At 38.8% G+C, this 21745-nt stretch overlaps 1 long non-coding RNA gene across 5 annotated transcripts in view; it reads right to left on the bottom strand.

The window, feature by feature from the left end:
* LOC102548009 (uncharacterized) overlaps positions 1-21471 on the bottom strand; it is a 36707-nt gene extending 15236 nt beyond the window's left edge. For 2 of the 5 annotated variants that reach the window (XR_005496754.2, XR_005496756.2), the window contains exon 1: positions 14194-14710. This is a non-coding gene — a long non-coding RNA (uncharacterized LOC102548009). Of the gene's footprint in view, positions 1-14193; positions 14711-18291; positions 18455-21364 lie in introns of those variants that run through there. The other 3 variants (XR_001842229.3, XR_005496755.2, XR_597121.4) reach the window with 3 other exon arrangements.
* Positions 21472-21745: the final 274 nt, after the last annotated feature.

Below are 21745 nucleotides of genomic sequence, written 5' to 3'. Positions count from 1 at the left end.
GTCTTCTCTGACATCAATGGGAGGGGAGGGCCTTGGTCCTATGGAAATTTGATGCCCCAGCAGGACAGGAGACAGTGAATGGGTGGGGGAGCAATCTCATAGAGGTAAAGGGGATGGGGGGAATGGGGGAAGAAGGCAGATGTGGGATGGGCAGGTTGTGGAGAGATAACAGGGAAGTGGGATATCATTTGAGATGTATGAGAATGGAATGCTTAATTAAAATAGAAAGAAAATCAATACACCTGATCTCACTGCCCAGGGGGATGAACCTAGGTCACTTGATAGAAAGTCAAGAGTATGTTCACTGTGACTTGCCCCAAGCCTCTGCTCAGTGCAGAAAATACAGAAAATACATGACTAACAGAACAAGTGTTCAGCTAGGGGAGAACAGGAGCAATAGGGCTAAGGACTGCAGTTGCAAGCTGAGTTTATCGTCCCTCATCCTCAATGACCTGAGCACACAATTTGTATAATATAGATCCTCAGCATTGGAAACATGACCAGTGATAAACTTCACAGTGCCTTCTTCTCTTCCGGAGGGCATACTGTTGGGGGATAGGTAAAGGTATAAAAAAATCTGTGTCTGTCTGAACTACATGGTCTGATTGATGTGTTCACATAGATTCCCCAACTCAATTTCAAGTTTAGAGTCAAATGTTTAACTTTTTCTCTTACTTTATTTATCTATTTCTTATTTTTAAAAATTATTTTTTAATTTTTCATTTATAATTCCACAATTTCTTCCACCCCTTCCACCCATAACTCTCCTTGCTCTTTTAAATTCATAGATTCTTTTTCCTTTATTACATGTATATGTAATGTGTGTGTGTGTGTGTGTGTGTGTGTGTGTGTGTGTGTGTGTATTCGTACATGTAATGTTCTCAGTCTGTATAATGTTACTTGTATGTATGTTTTTAGAGATGACCATTTGGAACTGGAGACCTAATTTGGTGTGTTCTTCCCTGGAAAATTTCTTCTGTTTTAGCATTCCTAGTTGCCTGTAGTTCTTTGTGTAGAGTTGAACCCTTGAGTTCTCTAACCTTTTTACAGGAGTCCTTCATTAACATGTGCTTTCAGATACCTGGACTCTTCCATTAGTGCTGAGAGCTACTAAGTTACATTACAGCTCCCCATGCCCTCAGTTTGCAGTAAATAGGTAGCTTTACTCTTTGAATTGTTTCTTTTGCTATTAGATGCTTCCTACACACGTGTGGACATGCATGTGCACACCCACACACATCTATATATATATAAACATAGAGATAAAGCATTCATATAACCACCAGCTTTCTGCTGCTTATAAAATAAAGAAATTATTTTGTAGAAAATAGAAAATTTGAATTTGATGTCCTCAATTTTCTGGCAGTTTCATAGTTCTAGGCATTGCATATGTATCTTTGTTCAATATCAATTTCATTTTGGATTCAGAAAAAGAGCGTCATCTAGATTTATTCTTTTGAATTTGCATATCAACATTTCAAAGTACCACTTTTTGAAGTGATTGTTCACACATTTCCTTGGTGATTCTTTTGTTTGTTTGTTTGTTTGTTTGTTCATTTGGACATCAGTTTTCTATATATACATGGATTGATTTCAGGTTTTTCTATCATGTTCTTCCTGTGTCTCTGTGTCTCTGTGTCTGTCTGTTTGTCTCTCTTTCTCTTTCTCTCTCCCCTTGTGTGTCTGTGTCTCTGTGTCTGTCTGTCTGTCCGTCAGTCTGTCTCTCCCTCTCTCTCTCTCTCCCTTTCCCCCCTCCCCCCCCGTGTGTGTGTGTGTGTGTGTGTGTGTGTGTGTGTGTGTGTGTGTGTGTAAGCAAGTACTGTGTTGTTTCGTCACTACAGTTTTGTCAAATGTTTGACACTGGAATATTATGAGCATCTTGCTTTGCTGTTTGTACTCAGGATGGTTTTTGATTACTCAGTCTTTTGTAACCCAATATAAACTTTATTATTTTTCTAACTCTATGAAGAATGTCATTGGCATTTTGATACAGGTTGCACTGAATCGACAAGTGTGGGTTTTTACACTATTAATTTTAGCCAAGCATCAATATGAATATCTTTTCAGTAGTTTTTATTTTAAATAACGTTAATAACAGGCTGAGGTTTTTCTTTTCATAGGACTGTTATTACAGTGAATGACACTCCTTCTTTGATGTATCTTTTCAGCAAAAACTTCAGTTATATCTGCAGGTTTTGTGTCCATGACCAAATTCATTCCTTGTCTGTAATTGTTCTTTGTTGGAGCCTTTAGTATTTGCTATATATAAAAATCAAGTCATCTGCAAACTGGGACAACCGGACTTCTTCCTTTCTGATTTAGGATCACGGTGTTTCTGTCTCTTACCTGAATGTCTTTGCTAATATTCCTGATGTGTTGAATCATAAAGGGTAGCCTGTGTGCCTTTGACATATACCAGCTTCTTAGAGAAAATTTGTTTTGTTTGTTCATATGTTTGTTTGTTTTGTTTTTACTTTTGCTTTTCATGGGTCTGACCATATATCCATTTTGGAGTAAAAGTAAGTTTCTTTATGCCCAAGTTGGTGAGCACTCTTATCACAAAAGGGAGGTAAAACTTTATGAAATATTTTCTAAGCATTTATTTTAATAATCATTATTGGGTTTGTGGTTCATTGTGATGAAGTGATGTCATATTTAATTAAGCATACCTAGTGAACCCTTGTTTCATTCATGAGATTTGTAAAGTTGACATGGATCAACTTTCAAAATATATAAGAAAATCAACAACAATATAGTAATAACAATTCAATTATAAGAACTATAATCTGAATAGATATTCCTGAAAAGAAGATCTATAATAAAGTGCTTTAAAACTTCTCAGTCTAACTAATTACATTAAGCCAATGCAAATAAAAAAAAAACTGAATCAATTTTGTCAAAAAAGACCAAAACTAGTAAAGACCGATGAGGGTGTGGAGAAGAGATATTCTTGTAAGGCCTCCTGGGAGTGAAAATAATGTAGCCACTGTAGGGAAACAGTGAGTAGCTCAGGCATAGCTGAGCATAGAAGCACCTTGTGAAGTAGCTGTCAAGTGGCAGACCATAGATGAAAAGAAGTTCTAAAAGGCTGAACTCTGCATTTATTGCAGAATTCCTCACACCAGCACTGTGTCCATCAATGATGAGGCAATAAGCACAATTGAGAATTATTTCGCTTCAAAAGATGAAAGTCTTTTGTTTTGTTTTTGCAACAACATGGATGAAACTTGGGGCTGTTAAGTGAAATAAACCAGTTCATAGGAGTACAAATACCATACTTTCTTGGTAATTTGCAGAAACAAATGCTTGTTGCTGTCAAAGAGGAAGAATAGAACCTTGGGAAGTAGAGACAAAGTAGTCCCAGGACAGAGGCTGAGTCTGGCATAGAGCCCAGTGAAAACTCAACATAAAAAGACAGAGTCCTCAAAATACCAGTAAACCAGAACAGTTACCTGAACACGCTATATTTTACATTTAATATTATAAGTAGATATAATGAGATAACATGTGGCTACCATGTTAGTATAGAGGGTGACCCATATGTCAAGAATCAATGTAAAATGATTCATGTGGATTACACTTCATACTACTTAAAATAATCATGTGATAGGCAAATTTGTGCAGAATCACACTAAAGCAGAAGAACTGTTTCATAGAGAAAGTCACTTCATTCTCCCATTCATCTGATTTTTACCAGGCATAGCTTCCTAGAAATACTCACCCTTGATTGTATGCATACATATGTTCACACACACATACTTACACACACACATATACCCACGCACACGTAGTCATGATTCGGCAGGGGACTTTTGACCCTCTGTGGGTTTCTAAAGCTACAGACACTATATTTCATAAAGTGTTGATTTTATACATTTATATAGTATACATTTATGTATCACCTACACACATAGGTTTTAACTCGATGTGTGATGAAACCTGGATCATTAGCTATTGAGCAGCATTAGTTAGGAAAATAGGAAGAAAAATAGTTTCTACCTAATTCAGCCCAAGTGCTGTTTTTCTCTCAAAGACAGTTTTTTTATTTTAGTTTAATAGTTAGCTGAAGCCATAGATGCAAAGCATACAGGCACCCACATCTGAATGTGTGCCCAAAAGAAAATGGTTATCACGTCTCATATCAAACACACATTTTTCTATTTCAGCATGGGATTTAGTGGAACTCTAAACACAGCTCTTTTTCGTTCCTGGAGAGTTTGCTTTGTATAGTCTCTTGCTTTCTTTGTAGTTCTCTGATAAAGACGTCTGGACTTAGAGAAGGAATACAACGGCCACCACACACTGCTTTGTTCTTATTGTTATTGTCGCTAATAACACCATACCGCCATCTGAATAAGTTATAAAATAAGGAGGTTTCGTTTGTCTCGTGTCTATAGTCTAAAAGCAAAAGCCATCTAGGATGGCAGGCTTCTCGAGAGCAGAGCCTCACTGTAGCCCGATAAACTACATGGTAAAAGACATGGTGACCTTCTAAATATCTTCATCTCTCTCACTCTTCTTGAGGACACACTGGTATTCAACCTAGAAGCTCCATCCTGTTGATTTCAGGTAATCCTAATTGGGATACCGTCTGGTAAGTAATGCATTTCCGTTAATTTCCTTTGGGGGAGTCATGCAGAATTAAGGGAATAGAAATAGTATATTTTATAGATTAAAAGTTCACAGAGATATGAAAGTGAGTCAATTCTCTGAGGTTGGCAAATGAAAATTTTAGTTTGTACTTTTGCACTAAATTCCTTCCAAGCACCATTATTTTAGCATTTGGCTTCTCAGCATTAATTATGATTATAGAGTTATGGTGATTATTTCCTCATATTTTCACATTCTTCTTCGGATGAGTTTCCACCAGGTGGAGGGGTGGCGAAATACGAATGAGAATAGTTATTGGGTTAGACAATGTGAGTCCTTATGATTGGATTTCAGAGAGTTACTCTAAACACAATACCCATCCCTGCTGCTTCTTTGATTTCTAATCAATTTTCATTATCGGAGAACCGGAGAGTACAAAGCTAACTACATTACACTCAATGCAAAAGCCTAAAAACTGTAGTCCATGAACTGTGTGCTGTGTGTCCTAAGAATATGATGCTTTCTTCATTAATGTTGAATGAAGAGGAGAGACCTTGATGGAGGGGGGTAAGGAGGGGAATAACCCTCTATTTCCCATTAAAATTTGGCAGCACAGGAAAAATGGTGAACAGATGGCATTCATGATTTCTGATCTGCATTTTCCTAGCAGTGTAACCTTGGACAATGGACTGAAACTTTGAAACACTTCCACTGCATTAAAAAAAACAGAACAAAACAAAAAACAAAAAAAAAACAAATGAAAAAAAAAACATGTTCACTAAAATGTTACTTGGCTTCTTTCTATGAAAATCAATATCCTTAATGTTTCCAGCAGAGCAGTAAGAACTCCAAGCCTCTGTTTTTTGAGAATTCCTTATGTTAATAGAGAGATATTCCAATAAATTATTAAACTCTCTCACCTGGTGATAAAAACTATTAGCTGTTCTTGTCAGGCACATAGCCTGTTGCAGTAGTCTGTTGCAACGGAATGTAAATGAGTCCTTTGGTACAAATATGGCTGTCTGAATGCCTGCCTCACAGCCGCAATGGAACCTCACTGGGCAACGTGGGCATGAACAAGAGCAAGCTTGCTAATGTTCAGCATAAGGATTCCCATCTCTATGAAATCTGACTTTTTATTTATTAAACACAGGGACCTATCAGATAGAAAGGACTTTAGGAGATCAGAAACTACCAAAGCATGTAAGTAGTCCCTTTCTATGGTAATGCTCTCTCTATCCCGTTATAAATTATCTGACATGAATTAAGGATAGAAACCAGAAAAGAAAATGGAACATAGGGTTATGGTGGGCTTCTTACAAATACTTTGAAATTGAGCACAATAAGATTTGAATAGAGTTTGGCTCAGCAGTATGACATTGTAATCTATGTATTCATTGTATGGAAATGAATAAAATAGTCTAGGAAATTTTTGATATTTTATCCCCAACAGTTGTATGTCCTGATTGTCCTTTTCTACTTCTTCAATATTCTGGAACTTTTTTGTTGCTCGGGGTTGGGGCTTTGCCTTCAACCTATGATTCTCTGCCCTTCCTTTAAGTTTCCTTCTTGATGCTTCATTATACAGAAGTAAAAGATTGGTAATATCTAAGCATTCACATTCAAAATATATTAACCTAGAAAATTATAGTATGTGACTTAAGTTTGAGGAATGATGCTATGTAACTAGTGGTTAAAAATAAAATAGATTCCTACTCCAGAAATATTTACACTTTATATAGACACATTCTAAAGTGTCTACTATTGAAATGTCTTCACAAGAAGAAAATAAATATATTTAACAGGAAAACTTAAGTCTTGTATCACAGATTTTTTCTGTGGTCCAGAGGATCCTAAAGCAAGAGAATCATAGGTTCAAATTACTTCTGAGAATCTTCCGGTCTTGAAATAAATGTAAAAGGAGGGACAGGGCTGAAGTTTGAGAAGAGAACAGTAGTTCAGGATGTGGTTGACCCTAGGGTAAATTCTCAGTACTGTCACCACCAACAAAAAGATATAAAGAGAGAGAGAGAGAGAGAGAGAGAGAGAGAGAGAGAGAGAGAGAGAGAGGAGAGAGAGAGAGAACAGACAGAGACAACAGAGACAGACAGAGAGAGGACAAAAGGAGGTAGAAGGGAAAGAAAAGCAGCACAAGCTGCTTAGAAAATTGGCTACATCAGTGGATCTTCAGATGAGCAATCACCTTGAACCTATTGATTAGCATTATGGAAAACAACTGAAAGGTAGAATTCAAAAAATAAAAAAAAACAAAAACCAAACCAGAAATAAACTATTAACTCCATAAGGAAAAGGAGGAAGTAGTTAAGGAGTACTGTGGGATATCAAAAGACCAATGGGTCTGAAACTCAATAAATCTCCACAAACTTACCTTCGATGGAGCGGAGATTTGTTTATTATTAAAGGAAAAAATCAAAACCCTCAGAATATACATCAGATTGTCATAGGCTAAGGCATGGAAGCACAAGTCGTTGTAGAAAGTTAGGGACTTTTCTAATGACAATGTTTCATGCCTCCATGCATCCTCGTCTAACAAAGGGGAGTTAGAGAGAAAATTACACTTTGCTTTCCGTTTTGTTGATATCCCTGGGAGGCCTGCTCTTTTCTGAGGGGGAACCAAGGAGTGGATCTGGGAGAGTGGGGAATTTGGGAGTAGGTACTGGGAGGAAGAGATAATGTAGTCAGAATGTAATATATGAAGGAGGAATAAATTAAAAATAATCATGAGAGATATAGACACAGAGACAGAAAAAGAGAGAGGAGAGAAACAGACGGGCAGGCAGGCAGGCAGACAGAGCCAGCAGGACAAAGGTGAATCAAGTCTTTAACTATGAGGTATTAGCAGAAAAAAAATGGCAAGAAATAAATGCATTTGTATGTTGTCTCAAATGCTCACGATTTGAATTTATACTTGAGCATTTTCTTACTAGCTAGAATTTCAGCACTGATGTTGTAAAGTACATACGGTTCAGGTTTTGTTCATTTGAAGTGTGCATCAGTCCTGTGGTGTCAGGAAGACAGTTTCCTTGGAGCCACCCACCACCTATAGCTCTTACAATCTCTTTGCCTCCTTTTCCCTATAGATACCTGAGCCTTGAGGGGGATGGATTTGATAAAGACATCCTACTCCTAACCAAGAAGCTGCTTGAAACCAATACCTGCCGCACCTGCCGGGTAAGGAAAAAATCAGTTTCATTCAGTGAATTGTCTCTGGGTATATGAAGTCTACTTCAGGGCAAGCCACATGCCCAGGAGTAATCAGCCAGCACAAAATGGAACCCATGATATTTTGTGTGTGGCTTTGCTTGTTTTGATAAATTGTATCTCATTGAGTTATTTTGTTAAACTGAGTTTGTTTCGTTTGTTTGTTTTGAGGGGTGTTCCTTTGAGAGAAAGAGAAAAAACAGTTGGGTAGAAAGGTGAAAATTATCAAAATATTGCATTAAATTTTAAATGATAAATAAATCAATACAAACAATAAGTAAATTAAAATGAAGGTAATTTTCTAAAGGCAAATGCCAGGAAAGGATGTTGTTTTATTTTCTAATTTTATCTATTTATGTAAACACATAAGTATATACTATTATAGCTACCTTTTGTTAAAAACTTTACATGTAATGTGCCGTATATTTTGTGTGAAATATTTAATCAATATTAATAATAATATTGTCAAATTTCATGTTTTCGCATGTGTGGGTGTTTTGCCTGGATGTATGTTCGGGCAGCACATTCTTGCCTGGTGCCTGTGATGTGAGGGGACGTCAGATACCCTGTGACTTAAGTTACAAGTGGTTTGAGACACCATAAAGTCATTGGGATCCCCTGAATGGCATTAAGATGCCTGCCAGCCAACCATTTGGGTGCTGGAAATTAATCAGAGGGTATCTTGATCTCATACAAGAACAGCCAGTGTTTTTTAACTACTAAGCCATCTGTGCAGACCCCAGTATTTATAATAATCTTAATATGTAAGTCAGAGCATTTACATCCTATGTATAAAGACACAGAACTGTATAATAAGAAAAAAATGAAAATATCGTCAGCGAATTTGTATAATTAATGCATAGCAAAGTTGGAGTTTAAGGGCAGGGCTGTCTAACTGAAATTTCTGGGATTTCCGAAAAGCCATACTACCCACCCCTGAAGAGCTACATATGTTGTATGCACGTTGCCAGAGCTGTCCGTGTTATTTATCTCTCTAGCCAGGTGGGTTTGCCTATGACAAATATTAACTAGGGTAACAGCTGTACAGCATAACTGTGTTGGATAAACTGGGACAAGCACAATCTTACGGGCATTGAACGGATGAGTTACCACGTGACATCACGTACTACGGTCTACCTGGAGGGCTCTTCGCAAGAATGTGAACTACTACCTAATCTGCATTTATAAAATGCAGTCTTGCATTCAATTTGCAGGAATTATTCATCGCAAATGGTTGATTTCCTGCCTTTCCTCAGATTTGGGTAAGTGACTCAATTATAATCAAGAAACAGCAGAGCACGCAATGTAACTATGCAATCACCACTGTGGATCTGATGGGATGCTGCTCTGATATTAAATGCAAGCTGAAAAGGGGACGGAGAGTAAATGAAGTATTTGCACTTACCGTTTCAGAAAAACTAATAGGAAATTTTCGTCATCCTACAAGCACTCTTCCTCAAATTTGCTATCCTGACATATCTAGGTATTGTGACGATACATCAGTGTGAGAACAACAGATCTGCACTGGTAATGACACAATTGCAAATGCTTCAGTGCAAGTGAGAAATTAGGCTCGTCGGCTTGGCAAGTGGTTCTTACTCTGTTCTTTTAATAGCTTCTTAGTGAAGAGCTCAGTGTGCTGCTGCTTCCCATCAAGCCCTGTGTTTATCTCTTTCGTGGTTTGTGGTGGAGGACTCTTGGGGATGTGTCACTTCTTTTTTTCTTTTTTTTTTCTCTCTCTCCAGACCTCTATAAAAATGAGGCATTCCTTCTGTGAGGAAAGAAAGTCCATACTAGAAAACACACTGGACCACTTTGATCCCTGGCTCACTTTTGTTGGGGCAATAGCAGAACAAGAATTTCTCAGTCCGTGGTTTCTTTCAAGTCACACACCGATTGGCTCAGACAAACAGCACTGTTAAAAACAACCACTGGAGTCATTTAGGTTAGTGCAAACCCAAAGTAGGGACCCAAGGAGCCGACAAACACTGGCTTGCACTTGCGGGCGACACACTTTCCTCAAACCTTTTTAAATAGAGCAAAGAGGGTCCTTCCCAAAAGGGTCCTTCCTTGAGTCCCAAACTAGTAACATCAGTCTCTAAATAGGGCTTGCCGGAATATCCCACTGCAGGAGCTGTGCCAGATCTATTAAGTGTAGGTCTCAGAACGTCCTAGAGCCACTTTTAACATCCTTGAGGCCAATTTGTATTATGTGTTTAAATCAATCTATAATCTTGGTCTCCACAAACTCATGTATCTCAGGTATCGAGTATAGTTTGCCCTATATGGTGGCACATAAATGTAATTCAAGGGCAGCAGGGGAATAAGGCAGTAGGTTTTCAGCTAAGTATAGCTACATAGCCTGAACTATGTAGTAAGCTGTAGGCTGGCTTCTGCTATAGAGTAAGATGCAGTCTTAAAAATAAAACAACCAGCATTGGAGATATGGCTCAGTAGTTAAGGATGCGTGCCGCTCTTGTAGAGGGCTACAGTTTGGTTCTCAACACCTACATGGGAGCTCATAACCGTCTACAATTACGGTTACAGTAGATCCAATGCCCTCTTCTTGCCTCTATTGTCACTAGACATACATGCTGGTAACACTCATATGTACAAAGTAAAAACAAGTAATTTTTAAAATTACATTAGTTTTCCCTAATTTTGGTATTTTTCTTCAGCATATAAAAATAATAAATAAATTGAATAAATTCTTATACTCTTTTTTAATTGGATATTTCTTATTTACATTTCAAATATTATTCCCTTTCCTGGTATCCCAACCATAAGCCCCCATCCCACTCCCTTCCCCTTCTTCTATAAGAGTGTTCCCCCTCCCCAACCACCTTCCCTTCCCACCCCCCTGCCCCCGACATTCTCCTACACTGAGGGATCCAGCCTTAGCAGGATCAAAGGCTTCTCCTACCACTGGTGCCCAACAAGGCCATTCTCTGCTACATATGCGGCTGGAGCCGTGGGTCTGTCCATGTATGGTCTTTGGATAGTGGTTTAGTCCCTGGGAGCTCTGCTTGGTTGTTGTACTTACGGGGTTTCAAGCCCCTTCAGCTCTTTCAATCCTTCCTCTAATTCCTCCAACAGGACCCCGTTCTCAGTTCAGTGGTTTGCTGCTAGCGTTCGCCTCTGTATTTGACAAGCTCTGGCTGTTCCTCTCAGGTAGAATTTTCTTTGAGAAATTTAAGAAGAACTCTCACTGTGTAGCCCAAGCTGACCTTGAACTTGTGGTTCTCTTCTACCCTTCCTACCAAATATTGGAGCTACAGGTGTGTGACGCCATGCTCACCGCTAGGCTTTTGTTTTCTCATTTTTCAAACACTCTAAGAACCACTTTACATAGTAATTTATTCCTATTCATCAGTGTTTATATGAATCAAGGAAATTAACCCAGGGCCCTTCCAATCAGATGTTTACGACTCAGAAAGACTTAGGGTTTTCGCTCTATGAAGCAATACTAGATGTCAGAGCTCTAATTGGAATATTTGGACAACGATTCCAAAATGTCTTGTGCATTTTCCATCAGTAAGTCCATCACGTCATTGAATATTGAATATGACCTTCAGAAATTCAGAGTTTTTCCTTTGTAGCTATGTTCTTATGCCTAGAAACCCTACAAAATACAGTAACTATTCAAATAAATACTTGTCAAAAGTGTTCACATTTCATGTGTCAGTCAAAAAGGAATGCAAACACTCCCTATGGAAAAGAGCATGCAGGATCCCAAGTCCATGCTTTCTAAAAGCTAAACGCTTTTGCTGGGGTATGTATTTACACTTTGTGACATATATATAATATATATATTACATATATATGAAAAATTATACTTCTTGTAAAACTTTTATAAATGTGAGACCACTGTAGCTGTCTTCAGACACACCAGAAGAGGGCATCAGATCCCATTACAGATGGTTGTGAGCCACCATGGGGTTTCTGGGAATTGAACTCAGGACCTCTGGAAGAGCAGTCAGTGCTCTTAACTGCTGAGCCATCACTCTAGCCTGGTAAGCCTTTAAAATGTATACATTTTTTTGAATTTCTTTTTTTTATTATTGAGTATTTCTTATATACATTTCGAGTGTTATTCCCTTTCCCGGTATCCGGGCAAACATCCCCCTCCCCCCTCCCCTTCCTTATGGGTGTCCCCCTCCCCATCCTCCCCCCATTGCCGCCCTCCCCCCAACAGTCTAGTTCACTGGGGGTTCAGTCTTAGCAGGACCCCGGGCTTCCCCTTCCACTGGTGCTCTTACTAGGATATTCATTGCTACCTATGAGGTCAGAGTCCAGGGTCAGTCCATGTATAGTCTTTAGGTAGTGGCTTAGTCCCTGGAAGCTCTGGTTGCTTGGCATTGTTGTACATATGGGGTCTCGAGCCCCTTCAAGCTCTTCCAGTTCTTTCTCTGATTCCTTCAACAGGGGTCCTATTCTCAGTTCAGTGGTTTGCTGCTGGCGTTCGCCTCTGTATTTGCTGTATTCTGGCTGTGTCTCTCAGGAGCGATCTACATCCGGCTCCTGTCGGTCTGCACTTCTTTGCTTCATCCATCTTGTCTAATTGGGTGGCTGTATATGTATGGGCCACATGTGGGGCAGGCTCTGAATGGGTGTTCCTTCAGTCTCTGTTTTAATCTTTGCCTCTCTCCTCCCTGCCAAGGGTATTCTTGTTTCCCTTTTAAAGAAGGAGTGAAGCATTCACATTTTGATCATCCGTCTTGAGTTTCATTTGTTCTAGGCATCTAGGGTAATTCAAGCATTTGGGCTAATAGCCAAAATGTATACATTTTAAAATAATCTAGATTATCTATATGTTTTCTCTATGTTTGTGGCTTTTGTAAACTAAAGACTATTTTATTTCTGTAATATTTTATTTAATTTTTCATACAGTATATTTTTCTTATATTTTTACACACCCCATCTCCTCTCAGCTCTCTTCTACCTCTGTACTAACTCAAGTTCATGTTCTCTCTCTTTTTCTCCCTCAAAAAACACAGAAAACCAAACACAATGTATATATATATATATATATATATATATATATATATATATACTTATCAGAAAACAGAACTTGCTTCATGTTCTCTATGAAATATTTTTTTTAAATCTACCATCAATATAGAGCTGATGATCCATTTTGTAGTTTTATATTTGGGAGCTCTGAAAGGTCATTTTATTTTGCAACCATGTTTATAAGCAGCAGAAGGATAAACACAAAGGCCAGAAGAAAATGCTTTATAACGGACTTTTTAAAACATAGAGCATATAACTCTACCATCATAGCAGAAAAGATACTACCCTTCACCTGCTCACCAGTTTCTTCCTTGGAAGTTAAAATAAATGTCAAAAATAATCACCAGAAGATATAAATTTTAATTAAAATATATTCATGTAATAGATAAGTATATTCAGATTGTGAATTGGGAAAGATCTGAAAATTTAACATTTAAAAGTTTTAATCGAAAATAGATTCTTGTTTGATACAATACGCCTTAATCTCTGTTTCCCTCCCTGCCTCCCAGACACTCCCCTTTACTCCATACATAAGGCCGCTCCATTTTCTTCACAGAAAATAGCAAGCCTCCAAGAGATAACAGCCAAACAGGACAAAAAACAGTAAGACAAGGCAGAAGTCCTCATGTTGAGGCTGGACAAGGCAACTAATAGGAGGGGAGGCTACAATCCACAGATCCAGAAAGGTTAGGTAGAGAGGAGAGTTACAGGGGGAAGAACGGGTTTCCCTCAGAAATGAATAAGACGAGATTCTCCGCGTGCCTAGGTTCCGGTGTGTATTGGAGAGACAGAGGGGACAGGAACAGGAGAGATATTGTGTGGGGCGGGGCAAGGAGGGAGATCTCAAGAGCAGGCAAAAGGGTCAGAGACTCACCCACTCCCACTGCTAGGAATCCCACAAAAGCACCAAGCTAACAGCCATAACATCTTTCCAGAGGACCTGGTGCAGACATATGCTTACCATTTCAGTCTCTGTGAACCCAAGTGATCCCTGTTTAGTTAATTCAGTGGACCATGTTCTCCTGGTTCCATGTTCTACTCCATAACCTCTGAATCCTACAATCTTTCTTACCTTCTATTCTCTTCTGCGGGGTTCCCCATCTCTGAGGGGAGGGACTTGATGGAGACCTCCAATAGAGTCTCTCTCTCTCTCTCTCTCTCTCTCTCCCCTCTCTCTTCTCTCTCTCTCTCTCTCTCTCTCTCTCTCTCTCTCTCTCTCTCTCTCTCTCTCCTTTCTTCCTTCCTTCCCTCCCTCTCTCCCTATGTGGCTAGGAGTCTCTGCACCTGCTCCAATCTTCTACTGGAGAAAGTCTTTCTGATAATGATTGGGCTAGGCACTGATCTGTGAGTATAGCAAAGTATCCTTACGTCTCTGAGGTATCCAACATCCAGTTCCTAGTCATTCAGGCAGTGTTCAGTATGAGCTCCTTCTTGAGGAGTAGGCCTCAAGTTAAATCAGACACTGATTGGCTTCACTCACAAGTTCTTTACCACAACTGGCCCAGCCCATCCTGCGAGCTGGACAGGCTGTAAGTTTGAGGTCTTGGGACTGGGTTGGTGTCTAGGATTCTCTTTGCATAGCTCACAGAGTACCTATTGTGACAGAGACTAGAATGTAGGAGTGAAGACTCCAAGCCTGCATCAGCTCAACTTCTCTGTGTTCAATGAACTGGAAGGAAATTGCCCTCGGGAATAGGCCCCCATTTTCAGATTTCATAAAGCAACCTTCTGTCCTAGCATCAAACTTGGTTGCTTAGGGATCTCAGCCAATCAACTTAATTAAAAGTAACCCAAGGCCTCCACTGGAAGCCTTGCCTCACTACAAAAGATGACAATTCAGACTATAAATCCTCCATTAGTAGGAGTATTCAAGTGTTACCCTCATAAGGGCCACAGTTTCTACCACAGTAGGTTTCCACATCAGCCACAAATGCCTCCCAAATTTGCCTACCTCTCCCTGAACTCTCTCCCTCTACCCACCCATGCACAATCTCTCCTGTTCCTGTCCCCTCCCCACCCCCACAAGGCACATGGAGAATCTAGTCTACTATTTTTTCCAGGAAAACCTGTGCTTCCTCTTATGGCCTCCTCCTATTTACCTAACCCCTCTGGATCTATGGACTGTAGCCTGATTATAATTTGTTACAGCTAATATTCACTTACAAGTGAGTTCATACCATATTTGTCTTTCTGATCCTCGGTTACCTCACTTGAGATAATATTTTTGAAGTTTCATCCATTTGCCTGCATATTTTGTGATGTCATTTCTTTTTAACCAGAGTAATACTCCATTTTATAAATGTACCATATTTCATTTACTCTTCAATTAAGGTATATCTAGATTGTTTCCAGTTGCTGGAAATAATGAATAAAGCTATGAGCACTGTTAAGCAAGTGTCCTTGTAGTAGAACTAATCATCCTTTGGGTATATGTCCAAGAGTAGTATAGCTGGGTCTTGAGGTAGTTTGATCCACAGTTTTCTGGGGAACCAGTATTTTGATTTTTACAGGGGTCGTATAAGTTTGCATTTCCACCAACAATGTTGGACTATTCCCCTTGTTCCACATCCTTATCATCTTGTGCTGTCACTTGTGTTGAAAATATAACGTTTTCTAGAAACCTAACTCATGTTTCAAATTTAATATTCAGGTTTATATATATATTTTTTTAAATTTATTTTTCTTTTTTTTTTTTTTTTGAGCTGGGGACCGAACCCAGGGCTTTGCGCTTCCTGGGTAAGCGCTCTACCACTGAGCTAAATCCCCAGCCAGGTTTATATATTTTAGTGATTAAATAGGACTTTTATTCTTTGAGAATTCCATACAGTATATTTTTATTACATTCTTTTCTGTCCCTCAACTCCTCCTAGATTCTCCCTCATCTATACCCACCCAACTTCTTGTTCTTTTCCCTCTTAAAAACAAAACAACAAGAACAAGAGAAAAAGAAATTACTAGACATTAAGTTTGTGTGGGCTAACTATTCCAGAGCATGGGGCCTGTCTTACCACTGAGTGGAGTTGATCAATGACCAGTGTCACTCCAACAAAGTCAACTTATTTTAGTTCTCCTAACAGCTGTTTATTATTCTTGTTTGTCTTCCTGACTGGGATAGGACTTTGTTATCACTCCCTTCTCCATCCTGGGATTTCGTCTGATTTGAGCTTGTGTGGGTCTTGTACATATTACCCCAGTCTCTGCAGGTTCATGTGTGGATATGACCTGTTTTGTCTGGAAAATGCTGCTGTTTTCTTAAAATCGTCTACCATCTCTAGTTCTTATAAGCTTTCTGCCCTTCTTTTGCATATACCTTTGAGTCTTGAGAGAAAGGCTGTTGTATGCTTCATTTAGAATGCCCACAGAAGTTAAGTGACTAGTAAGGGACAATAAGAGAGTAGGAGGGGATCTTCCAAGGACAAGGATATTAAATGTAGCATTAGCATTATAAGGAGATACAGAGAAATTAAGAAGAAGTGGATTAAATAGGTCAGGGATGGGAGAGCAAGATAGAGGAAGAAATATGGTGAGGGGTAACTGACAATAATGGCCTTTTGAAAAAACATATGAAAACCTACTATTATAGACTCGTCCTAAATTATATACCTATATAAAAGGAATTTAAATTGAGTTGCCATATAATGGGGAGAGAGTATCCCAGCTATAGATCATATATTACCAAATCAAATAGGGACAGAAATGGGTTATCTTTTTGCAATATTGGTCAGAATGGAGGATCCTGTATGTTCCCCCAATTGCTACAGACTATTTCCAATGATATTGATTAAATGGGTATGTAAAATATTTAAAAGAAGATATTCAGTAAATTATTTCAATTTTAACTGTCAATTATTTCAACAAAGTATTTGTTTGGGTATATCTAAAGTTTTATGTGAGAGTGAGTAACACAAGACTTCTCAGTAGTGATCAGTGAAAATCTGACCCTAAGATATGAAACAAATTCCAAACCCACCCTTGACATTATTTTGTGACCGTCATTTTCATTTCATAATCAATATCATTTGCTGGAATTCTTTATTTTATCCAGTCAAGTTGACTTAGAGGTATGGATTATTCCATATTCAGGAAGATATGATTCTACAATCTAAGAATTAGGTGAGTCCTAGTTACTCAAAGAAGTTTTATGTAGTAGTCAGTTCTTTACAGGTATTTTTCTCAGAGAATCAGTAATGTCAATTTTAATCATACCTACCTTATGCCCTCCAAAGCATCTATATAAATGGTACTGTCTTAGGGAGCTCACAATGTGGGAATTGTAAGCCTAATGTCCCTCTCATGCCATCCCTATGACTCCACACTGTGACCTTGGGGAAATATATTTGCAAGTATGCCATATTACATCATAAAATGATTTGCATATGTAAAGTTACTAATAAGTTGATCCAAAAGTAGAAAGCTTTAGCATGTATCTAATATAGTCACAAGATCTTTAAAATAACAATAAATAGTCTATGACTTGTGATAGAAGGAAGAAGGGGGAGGCAAAAAAGTCGATCATGGGAGATAAAGATATTTTTCCTATTCAAAGTATAAGAAGGATTTAAAGACAAAAGGACTAGGGTTCTCAGTCCAATCATCCTTGGGATTTGAAACTTATCCACGACTCAAGTAAACCCAAGTATGTTTCCTAAGTAACATTATTTTCAATTGACAGGTATGAAGTCCTAAGCAAAGAAAACAACTCAACCACCATGACATGGTTTCCACTCATGAGAACTGCTATGGTTTGTACATGCTCAGCCCAGGGAGTGCCCCTATTAGGAGGTGTGACCCTATTGGAGTAGGTGTGGCTTTGTTAGAGTAGGTTGTCACAGCACTGTGGGTATAGGCTTTAAGTCCCTCCTCCTAGTTTTCTGGAAGCCAGTATTCTGCTAATAGCCTTCAGATGAAGAGGTAGAACTCTCAGCTCCTCCTGTGCCATGCCTGCCTGGATGCTGCCATGTTTCCACCTGAACCAAGTGAACCTCTTAACCTGTAAGCCAGGTGCAACTAAATGTTGTCCTTCTAAGAGTTGCCTTGGTCATGGTGTCTGTTCACCCCTAAGTAAGACAAGGACTGTTAAACAAGTCAAGTTACAGTGCTATAAAAAAAATTGAGTTCTATCGTTTGATAATATCACCACCTAGCCTACAGACAACCTAAGGCTCGGACACTTGCCATTCACTAAATACTATATGTTAATCTAAAAGGTAGCTCTGTATCATGGTCCTACTCATGCTGCAAATTATGTGCAAATTATGATCTTGCGTTCATATTAGTAGTTGTCAACCTACTGTAGCCCAAAATCACCTGAAAGGATTTTTAATTTGCAGTTAAATTCGGGCTATCACCTTCAATTTCTGATTAGGCAAATCTAGAACGTGGATAAAACTGTGTTCGTGTTTTGAGGCATCTGCAGAGGCAGCGTAGCTAGTTTTCTAGGAATCCCGGAGGAAACTACTGCTTTACCGAATGTTTCTCTTCCTCTTCAGTGTGCTCTTCATCTTCCCTGGAAAAGGCTTGTTATGCATGACTTCCGGTTTCTGCAGCATGATTTCCGGTTTCTGCAGCAGTTCTTTGCGTGGCAAATGAGTATTGTCATGGCGCCTGGAGCTCAAATGCTCCTCTGTGCCTGAGAAGTGGAAAGGAAGGACATATAACATCTACCTAAATTGTTTTGAAAAGAACACTGGATGAAAATCATTTCATTCTATCCGTGGCAGCCATGTTAACCATGTACCTGCCTCCATCAAATTTCCCTCAAACCCAGCAAGCAATGGGTTTTTGTTTGTTTCCTCTGATTGTTTTAAACCTGGAGCACATATCGAGTCCCTATTGTCAAGATCTTAGGAACTAAAAAGTCAATGGACAAGCAACAGGAAATCTATGCCTCACAAATTCCCCAAGAGGAGCAATTCAAACAAGGTATCGGGCCCTATTGAATAATAGTAATAAACAGTTGGTCTCACGTGGGAGGATAAATCCTAAGTGAATATTTGTTAATGTGGGCAGAAGCACTCTATCCATTTTGTACATCAGGATCCCAAAGCAAGTAACGTTTCTGCCACATCAGTCTTTTGATTTTCTTTTAATATTGAATAAATTTTCAATATGTTTAGCAAGTTTATTGAAATATGGTTTCTTTATCATTGAATTCTCTGATTTTACGTACACACTGAGTTTAACCTTAACAGTTTGTGTTGTATTTACGGAGCTGTTTTGAAACATTCCCCCGATGAACTTTCTAATTCTAACCGTCCCATCAAGATCACTTGTACTGGGTTAGAGTTACTCTGCATGTATCTCTCTAGTTGCTAGTTATCTTCTGCATCCATTGGTTTGACTTTTCTGAGTATTTCATGTAGAAATAAATAAAATTCCCTGCTGTCAACTTTTTGCCAACCTATACAGATCTTGTCGTTTGGCCCTGAGATCTAAGGACCTGAAGAAATGGGGCTGACTATAGTCGGAAACTGTAAACAACCTTACTTCAATTTCTATGTACTATTATGTATACATGTATGAACAAAGAAAGCAATGATCCAAAGGAGGTTGTTTGAATTAAGGAAATCATGATTAGAAAGCTATGTAAATAAACTTAAGTAAGCACACACAAACTATTAACAGAGCACTCCCTTCCCAGTGAACTCTGTCAGGACAGACAACTGAAGCACATGTGCATGGACTAACTAGAGATTATATCTGGGACGGTGCAAAATGTTGGGAGGCCATATCCAGTTTCAGGGTACATTAATCATATTGAGTTCTATAGATATGGCCTGTTGTCCAACAAGGCTAAAAGAACAGAATCGAAGTGATGAGGAATGTCAGTGTTACTAATTTTATATCTTAAGAGGGTCTTTGTTGAAAATCCATTAGGGAAAAAGAGGAAGTGTGAATTCAGAAACTTTAAAACGTAATTACCGTTGTCCTGCTGACAGACAATATGACATATTGTTTGGCTCAGGGGTTTTGTGTTTTTTCCCTGAAGTCTAGTTTATACTCAGACTTTTGTGGTAGTTGAAGGTTATCCTGAGTCAGTTTGGTAGGAGATGGGTTTTGGCAGAGTCCACATCAAATGGGGAGTCCTAAGTCTCGTATTTCCCAATTGTGCTTCCTAGATCTGCCATAATAATATCAAATACTATCAAATTGAAAAACAAAGCTTTTCCACCAGGTAGATCTGAATGTCTATTTTGTCTCTAATTAACTTTTCACAGTCTCAGACAGAATTCCTGGGGATCGTGAAATCTCAGTTATGGCTTTACTACAATCTCAAATTTATATCATAAAAAATTTTGCATACTGCAATGCTTAGGCGCTAATAGCCCTCAACACTGGTGGAATTTTACAGTCTAGAAGAGCTGTTGGTCAATAAGATATATTTTACGACTCTAATTTTGCCTCATCTCATTTTAAGAGCTTTTAGTGTCAAAGTATTGCTTGGAAAAATACTGAAGATTAATAAATATCTGTTGATGCTACAGTCCAAGCATAAAAATTATAAATTAAAAAATTACCATTTAAATTTTCACTAATAGGTCCATAATAGGTATTTGAGGCAGAGGCAAGAAAGGCCTTTTTATAGATCTATTTGTCATAGCAATCAGAGCTGAAGATTCACTTCATGTCTCTAATTATAAATGAAAGCCACACATTAAACAAAGGGACCAGGGAGTTCACACTTCCTTAATTAGGGGTTCACAGGGATGCTAGGTTTGGCCACACTGGCTTCATTTCCATTACTTCATGCTGACATTCTCCGTAACCTCACTGTAGGTAAGTTTTCTTCCCAGTCATGTACTTTGTGACAGGTTAGCAACAATTCCAACTTCATGCTCCATTTTCTCTGCCTCCTGAGGCAATTTCCTACCCTTGCACTTTGTTATTTCCTCAGCTTTGTCTCTCCAACCTGTAAGGTACTTCATGATGGGAGCTACACTTTGAATATCAACACTTCAATTGCTCTCCTGGCCAAATACTATCTATGTCACTTGCAGGGGAGGATTTTAATATATAGGTCATCATCTTACATTAAATAGCTGGTCAAGACTATGGACTGAGTTGTTTCAAAAATAAATCTCATCACACCTCACAGGCTTTTATCATCATGAAACTAAAAGTCCCCTGATCAGGTTTCTGATCAGGTCCCGGGCCTCCTCTTCGACCACTGCCTCGTTAGGTGTGATGGGAAATGTTGAACTGTGTGATACGCCCTAAATTGATGATGGCATTTAGAGTGCTATATCCTTCTGCAGAAGCCGCTTTCTCTACCTCTGGGATTCTTGCCTGTACTGTGCTCTGTGCTTTTTAAGCAAATCCTGCCTTCCTTGCTTCTGTTTGAGTGGTCTTTGAGATTCACTACCTTTTAACCCCTGGCTCTCAGATGTCTTGGAATTCTATTTGTATGCTTAGAGTAACCTGGCTAGGACTCAGTTATACAGTACAGCTCACTGATTCAAGGTCTTTTTATCTTAATTCATTTTAAAGTTTGGGAATGGGACCTATTTTGGCATGTGGTCGGCTTACCAGGAGTTCTTACCATTAAGGAAAACTGATTCCCCTTCTCCTAGCAGGTATCAAATAGAAATAGCAACTGATGATGGGATCACAGATACAGTTTCCTCTTTCTATACTAAAATTTTGTCTGACTTGAGCTTGCCAATGTCTTATGCATGCTATAGCAACCACTGTGAGGTCATATGTGCAACTGCCCTATTCAGTCTAGAAAACATATCTTTCCTCATGCTATCTATCACTTCTGGTTTGCATAATCTTTCTGCCCTCTCTTCTATGAAGATTCCAGAGCCATGAGGGAATTGTGTATGTCTGTTCTAGGACTGAGAGTATCCACATTCTGTTATTCTCTGTATTAGTTGTCAGCTACTGCAAGGAGAAGCATCAAGGAGGATTTTGATGCATA

This window comes from Rattus norvegicus, chromosome 19, assembly GCF_036323735.1.
Source record: "Rattus norvegicus strain BN/NHsdMcwi chromosome 19, GRCr8, whole genome shotgun sequence".
Classification (NCBI taxonomy): domain Eukaryota; kingdom Metazoa; phylum Chordata; class Mammalia; order Rodentia; family Muridae; genus Rattus; species Rattus norvegicus.
The sequence above is the reverse complement of the archived record's forward strand: the minus strand, read 5'-3'. Positions and strand labels throughout refer to the sequence as shown.